The 8017-nt window shown below is 39.4% G+C and overlaps 1 pseudogene; it reads right to left on the minus strand.

Moving 5' to 3' along the window:
* Positions 1 to 1099: 1099 nt before the first annotated feature.
* LOC124656364 lies at positions 1100 to 7039 on the minus strand (annotated as a pseudogene).
* Positions 7040 to 8017: the final 978 nt, after the last annotated feature.

The raw sequence follows: 8017 nt of genomic DNA on the forward strand, positions 1-8017 counted from the left end.
TCCTCCTTGTGGATCACCTTTAGGTGATTCAGGAAAGCAACCTTCAGAGTTCTCAACAGAAAAGAGATCGATCGATTAGGTCAGCTCCTCCTGTGATGGTATTTCAGTTTTCCTAACTTTATTTTCTTTCACAAACATACACAGCTGGCCTGATCTGGAAACGTATATGCTTGTACGTACGTGCATGCATTCTTCCTTTCCTAATTTTTGTATGTGCATGCTTTTTACATCAAAAATTGTAGCTCATGCAAATCCCAGCACGTAGGCAACTAACAATTCTTCAAAAACAAAACTCCATACAAGCAGCTTTTAGGAGGTAAGTGAAAAGAGAATCAACATGTGTTTTGATGGTTAGAAGATGCGCACCTGGAGCACAATAGGGATCAAACCTCATGTTTTACTCCTTGGTGTTTCATTCAAAATTTGGTGGATTAGTTTTTAGTAGGAGACGATGTTTCTGTTGATATCGATATATCTATGCTGACTTCACCAATCTTAAAACTTGCCAAATTAGTTTCTCAAACTCAGCATCTCGGATTGGAGGTGCTCATAGAGATAGGGTATATGTTTGTGCATTCATAAGGGGCGAGTGGTATATTACGTAGTTGTGCCATGTTTCACACAAATAAAAGGTGGTGTAAGGCGGACATTCTTTTACAATTTACAATCCAAAAAATACCATGTGTTAGTCCGATAGTTGTTCAACATGTGAATCAGATCAATCGACACCCGCCCAACACAAGCAAATATGATCGGTCATTTGATCAAATCGGATTTATCAATCGGATCTATCAATCAGTCGATCGAGCATCATAGCCATCTCGGAGGTGAGATAAAAAATATTGGCGTTCCACGGATTACATAGAAAAATGAGGACCATGCAATCTTTCATTTATCAACCCATTGCAACGAACAGGTATTGTGCTAGTAAAGATAAAAATAGATAGACAACGCATTCCAAATGCAAAAGGGGCACAAACAAACATAGCAAGTGCTGTTCAGTAGGGAAGTATTGGAAGTCTGTCCTCTCTAAAAGGAAGTGTACACATTGCAGGGAAAGAGAAAATCAGATTCTAGTCTTGGAGGATAGAATGTCACACAAGTGTCCAGCACTAAGAGAATTAATGTGAGCGAAGTATCAGGGGGTATGTGCAACACCAGCCACTGCTCCAGCACTGCATTGTCAAAATGAAAACAATATGTCAGCCAAACTATAAAAAAATCCTTCTTGCAAAAACTTCAGGGACCACCATCTTACCACAGAAAGCAACGGTCCTTGCTTGAATTTGTTGTGGAAGGCGAACGCAAGCGGCTTCACTCCTTCTCCAGGTCCTCTGATGAATCCACTAGACGTGCAAATAGGCATTTCATCAGAGCATGTCATCAGGGTTCAGGACAGAATCTTCATAATCGAGATAATGGGGCTAAATCAGAAGATTGATGAACTTACACCAGTGAAACGGACACAAGCGGGGATCTTCTCACATCATACACAGAAAGAAGTCCATGATAAGTTCCATTGGCATCTTTGAATGACACTGCCAGACGCTCTCCTGAAGCATCCCATGCTAATTTCTCTATGCCTCGACTAGAAAGAGTTAAAAGAATAAATTAATGCATTGAAGCCAGACACAACCAGGCAGTACTTCTGGGTTGCAACACTTGGACTGTTCAAATATATCAAACGTATATGTATACTAAATGAAATAAATGGTGCAAATGTCAGATTTCTTTATAAAGTAGATCTGGGTAGTTAAACAGTAAAGCTGTTTATCTTGGTTAGGGAAAGCTTGTGTGTTCGAACGAGCAATATTCTAGATTTCATGAATGACAACCAAGCTAGAAAAGATGAAAGCAAACTGAATTGATAAAACTTGTTACTTCAGAAATAAAACCAACAAAACCACAATTTAGGTTAGTTGAAGTATCACCAGTTGAAATTAGCAAGCAAGACAACGGTAAAATAAGTTGCATGAGGTTCACATGAGATAGTATAGAATGGTAGTGCCTCCTTTTGTTACCTAACAATCAGAGAGGAAATTTCTGGAAGCTCCACTGGTAGGAGATGGGCATCTGGAGTTAAAGGAACACGGCATAACTTATCAGGATTCAGGAAATGATCACAATAGCATAGCTCGAACTAAAAGGATGCAGTGATGACAGTATACCTAAAGATGGTGGCTTTGATGAGAAGTGAACTGAACCTAGTGTGGTCGAGTTAGAAAAGGATAACAATGCAACACGGCCTTCTGGGTCCCAATTTGCCCCCTGACATGAAGCAAACAAGAGTCAATAAACATCACAGCTCAAAAAAAAAAAAAACAGTACCACCACATTTAATCCACTATACTGTTTTGAAGGGCTGTAGGTGAAACCAGATATATTGGCTGTAAGTGGCTATGTTGGCATAGCCTAGAAATACTCAGATCAAATTAAGCTTATGCAGAGCGACTATTTCCAAAATTCAAACTGAACTAACAGAGAAACCGATAATTGCTGAAGAAAATAACCATGTGTGTTACGTATCCCACTACGTGGCAACGTGTGCACTCTAAAAAAGATTAAATTGCTTTCAGCGACCTACAACACATTAATAACAAAACATAGCAAATCCCAACAAACAAATGGTGGAAAGTTATCAGACTTACAATATTTACAAGTCCAGAAAACAAATAGTTAACAATCATGCTAAACATATTAGCTTTCAATATAAGTCTGTCTACACCATTATGGACTCGGGAATAACATCATTTTTCATAATCACGCTAAACAAATTAAATTTCAAGATAAACTCACTACACCATATGGACTCAGGAATAAATCTATACACATAAATATCCATTTGCAACAGACCCCAGATAACTTTTTTATCTTATAAATACAAATATATGCACCATGAAATGAGTTATCCTTCGATTTCAGAACTTAGAAGAACTATGCTAACATTTAAAATACTATAGTAGCAATATATAGTACATGGGAACCAATAATGTTGACTGTCAAGCGTTCAGAGCGCAGTTGTTTAGAAACAAAAATACTACTTACAGTAACATATCCGTTGGATGAAGACCAGGGTTCTGAGGTCCATGTGTTGGTTTCCCATAAGTGAAAAGTTCCATCACTGGCAAAAAAAATTGAATTATATAATTCATAAAAATAATTAGTAATAAAGATGGGAATAAATTTATCCATACAATTTAGCAGTTAAAAAGTAATCTCCACTAGGTGACCACCGCACCAATGATATACTACTTAATCTGCGTCGAATAGGAGTTCCCAACCCTACAGCAAAATAAATATGTGCATAATTAATTAATAAAAAGTTCTGTATGAGACAGGATTGGATGTGTAAATATAGAAGAAACAGATATACCTTGAGAAACATCCCAAATCGTGAACGACTGACCATTACAAGAGGCCGAGGCAAGGTATGTGGAGATATGTCAAGGGAAATTGTATAAAGCCATTTATAGTTTGTATATTTAAGTCAGACATAGTGTAAACGTTTTTGTTAGGATGCGTCGTGAATGTTAATCTAAAATTTATATATTTGTCTTTGTTGCCAAATCTGGAAAAGTGGAATTTCACATGTTGCCTGCAGTTCTTTTGACCTTCTCTTAGTTTTCAAATAAGCGAAATAAAACAAACAGTAACCTTCAATAGATGCCAACCTACAAATAAATAAAGGATATCTTCCATCCGGCTTCCAACAAAGTGCACTAACTAGCTCAGTAGAAGAACCGCGGAGAACATCCACCAGAATCCACTGACCAGTAGAACCTCTAGGGAAGGCACCAAAGGAAGAAGAGGTGACACCAGATTTCACGGATGGAACATTCCCAGGATATGATGCTGACAGAGGCATATGCCTCCCCTAGAAAGAAAATTGTCAATAAGTATATTGTGGCAGCAATAATTATGAAATGACCAAGAACTGTTCCGTTATCAGGTGACACTAAAGCATACTAGTCCATACTTGCAGCCAACTGCAATCATCTTCCCACTATTTGGCCTCCATTCGATAGCTTTAACTTCCTTTTGATGTTCACTAGTTAGAATGCAAGATTCTTTACTATCTGTTTAGAAAAATCAGCAGTCATGGGCTTTAACAAAGTCGATAAACAAAATAGTTCAAAAACCAGGAATGGTATCCATCTATTGATATACGATACGAAAAGGTAGGTAAATCTCACCTGAATCCTCAAAGTCGTGGACTGTAACCTGATCTTCCCAGATACAAATGCTAAACAGTGCTTGTGTGGATTCCAGCTTACTTTCTGGGTATCAAATTCTTCTAGCAGTTTTGGCTAGTAAACAAGAATGTCCTCTGTTAGTATGGTTGTCATGAATTTAAACAACCATAATGAAGAAACTATGCAACAACAGAAAATTAAGAATGCTTTTAATAGATATAAGCTTGAGGGTTCAATTTTGATGACACTGAATAAAGCCAAGAATGGAGCAACTATGTTAGAAAAGCAGGAAAATCATGCACAGAGACACGGTCATATTGTCAAATAATGTCATGATAAAACATGATACACTTTCAAGCTGAATCGGATAGTTTGATGGACTCGACACTGTCATCATACGAAGGTTCAGTTTTCAGTTGCTGAACTGTGCTGTGATAACTTGATAATCTGCTGCAGAAAATTAGCCACTGCAAAAGGGCTTCATATAAACGCTAAAATAGGCAAACACTAGTTTCGCGAACGGGGTTATCATAATCCATCGAAGTACCAAGACATCCCACAGCTTTTGGAACCTCTAGACCAAATTATGCAAGCTTAGCAGTGAGACACGGGGAAGGGGGCAACTTGCATGCAACCGAGTTAGTAGCTGACCAGATATAAAACCCCACACCACCCTCTTTTCTCATACAGACAAACGGTTACTTCTTGAGATAACACCCCGTGAAGATGTGGTATACTGGCAGAACCGTTCGACCATATCAACCATCGCCGATATTTTCTTCGTGTTACAGGAAAACGTACAGAGAAAATAGTATCAGTCACAACAGAACGCAGTAAATTCATAGAACTCACATCGCAGGAAGGGAAGAGCATTTGCTTGAGGGACTCGACTACGGTGGACACAAAGAAGAATAAATGTCCTTTTTGGAACTACTGCAAAGGCAATAGGGAACATGTTGTTATTCCCATCTCTGCCTGTTGTTGCCAAAATTTAAGCTCCAGTGCATAGTTTGATGAAGCATCCATCCAAACCTGCATTGCAAAGCTATGTTTAGAAACTGAAACTTATTGTAATGCTGACACACAATTTAGACACTCAAACAACCTATGAATGGCCTGCAGCCTTTTAGAAATCCCTCTCTGACTCCATTAATACACAAGAATAGACCATGAAAAGTAGGGCCTGGGTGGGGGTTCTCTTCAGAAGGAGGAGGAGTGACTACTTGGACAATAACCCTACTGCCAGGGCTTGTATCAATCACTGTTTGTGCCCAATCTCTAAGTCTGAAGTACTGCTCTCTGTGGTCACCTAAAACAACATCAAGAGCATGATTTTTAGCCCTGTATACCATCATCCTAGGCAGATCAACACCATGGTGAAGATTAGCACAGTCAATCAATGTCTGGATGTATGTATTAGGATCTGATCTGAAGAGACCCTCATAATTTTTATCTAGCTATCTTGCACCGACCCTTGTACTGTCAGTGTTAGTCCCACATGTGTGCACAAGGTTCATCTTCCTAATGACAAATGTCTTCTCTCCTTTTATCTCTGATGCGGATGTCACCCTGTGTCTTCTCTCTTTAGGCAGTCCACAATAATTCTAACATTGGAGTTTCTGTGATAGTGGAAATTCCTACTTTGTGTTATACTAGTACAAATGCCCGTGCGTTGCCACGGTTGTCAAGTTTCATTTCTCAATGTACTATATATAATTCAGAACTCACTATAAAAATTCAAAACAAATCAAGGATAATATAATGAACTATAACATGATAATACTGAACGTAATAACAAAACAATACTGGTGTGCGTGGATTCAAGTTCTATGTCTTCTTATTACTCTTACACGGTAAGTCTCACACCTGTGCTCTAGGTCTTCTTATTGCAAAGCCGTTCATTGCACTAAGGCACTAAGCCTATAAACATCTAACAACACAATCTACTTGCTCAAATTGTAGCAGTTCAGTGTATATATAGGATCACTTAATATTTGTTGGCACTGTGACGCACCCAAAGTGATAATCAAATGCACAATGCAAATATATACTTGATAGTACTTTGTAATCAGGCAGTACATTTATGTTCTTTCTCTTTGGCAACAAATTGGGCAGTAATCTCGGGAAGTGAGACATTAACAAATATGCACTGTAAATACCACCACAAAGTAACCAGGAATCTAAACCAAACCTAGGTAATCTGACAAGCATCCAATTCAAAACTGTTGTTCGAGACTGATCACACGCATGTCTCTCCTCCCGTATCTTGTCCCTGCCAAATCACGGATGAACCAGGTGATGATCGGAGAGGAATGAGGCAATTCAAAATGTACATAACGAAAAGGAGAACATCATGATATGCCCGACACTTACAGTTTCAGTTCAGAGGATCATATATATGATGTTGGGGTGAGTGCAAGTTAAGCAAGCCAAAAGCACATCTCTCACTTTTTGAAAAATATATAGCAGGTTTTCTACATTGTCTTTCTTCTTACTATCTCACCCATTACCAATGAAGGACATCTCTCCTTTCATGAAGACAAATATGGTATTTTTGAATATGAATGGGCACAAGAAAATCTAATTATTAGGAGGAACATCGCCTCAAAACACAATTCACGTAGCTAGCATCAAAAGGGGAGCGATGTGCTTCATTGGTAATTATTGTGAAGTTTCACGAGACAAATCTGAAGGACATGAGCACTTACAGGCTTGTATGGGTCGAAGATGGAAACCACTCGGTTGGGCTCGTTGAGGAGCAATTTAGTAGAATGTAGCTTCGCTTGCTCGAATCGGATCGGCGGTGAGATAGCAACGGCGGCGGAGTACTGGGCTGCCCTCCCCATCTTCCACAAGGATCCCCCTTTTTTCCACAAGGATCCGTATCAAGCTTATAATGGAAATATCACGGCCACCACTTGTTCCTCCCCCGGCTGATATGGCCCTTCTTCGTAGATGGCCCTAATTCATACCCTAATCAAGAAAAAATCATATATGATTCAAACCGAAAAGTAATCACCAAAGTAAAGCAGTACATCAAAACCTACCACGGACATGAACAAGAAAGGGAAAATAATACATATCACTGGTGGAAAAAGGGCCATTGGTCGCGGTTCGCAACTGCCATTAGTCGCGGTTGCGCAACCGCGACCAATTAAGCGCGACTAAAGGCCCCCCCTTTAGTCGCGGTTTCTTACGAACCGCGACTAAAGGCACGTCCACGTGGGCGTCAGGCGACCGTCGGGGCGGAGGACCTTTAGTCGCGGTTCTCCTGGCCAACCGCGACTAAAGGACGCCGCAGGTTTAGGGTTTTAGCCCCCCCCCCCTAAACCTGTTTTCTTTTTAATTTGTATTGTTTTATTTCTTTTGTGTTTTATTTTAATTTTGAAGGAGTTTCACATATTCTACGGTACTAAATACATGCATATGAATGTACAATTTCAAACAAATTTGAAATTAGAACCAAAGAGAATTCAAGAGGAATATACAATATATATTCATTATCGGATGACCAACATATACAATTTTGAACAAGTTTCCATACACAATTTAGTGCATATAAAGTTCTACGTCCTCTACATAGTGTTCTCCTTTAGGATCGACGACTTCCCTCACGAACCATCCAGCTAGTTCCTCTTGAAGTGGCCGGAAGCGAGCTTCTGGAGTAAGCATCTTCCGGAGGTTATTCCTCTTGACATTGTTATCACACAGAACCCGCTCAGAGGTGTATCTCCGGATCATCTCACAAATATAGTATCCACATAGATTGGTCCCCGGTGGCTGAATATCCCTAGTCCCACTCTTTGACCGCATAAAATGTAGCT

Source organism: Lolium rigidum, chromosome 5 (genome assembly GCF_022539505.1).
Source record: "Lolium rigidum isolate FL_2022 chromosome 5, APGP_CSIRO_Lrig_0.1, whole genome shotgun sequence".
Lineage (NCBI taxonomy): Eukaryota > Viridiplantae > Streptophyta > Magnoliopsida > Poales > Poaceae > Lolium > Lolium rigidum.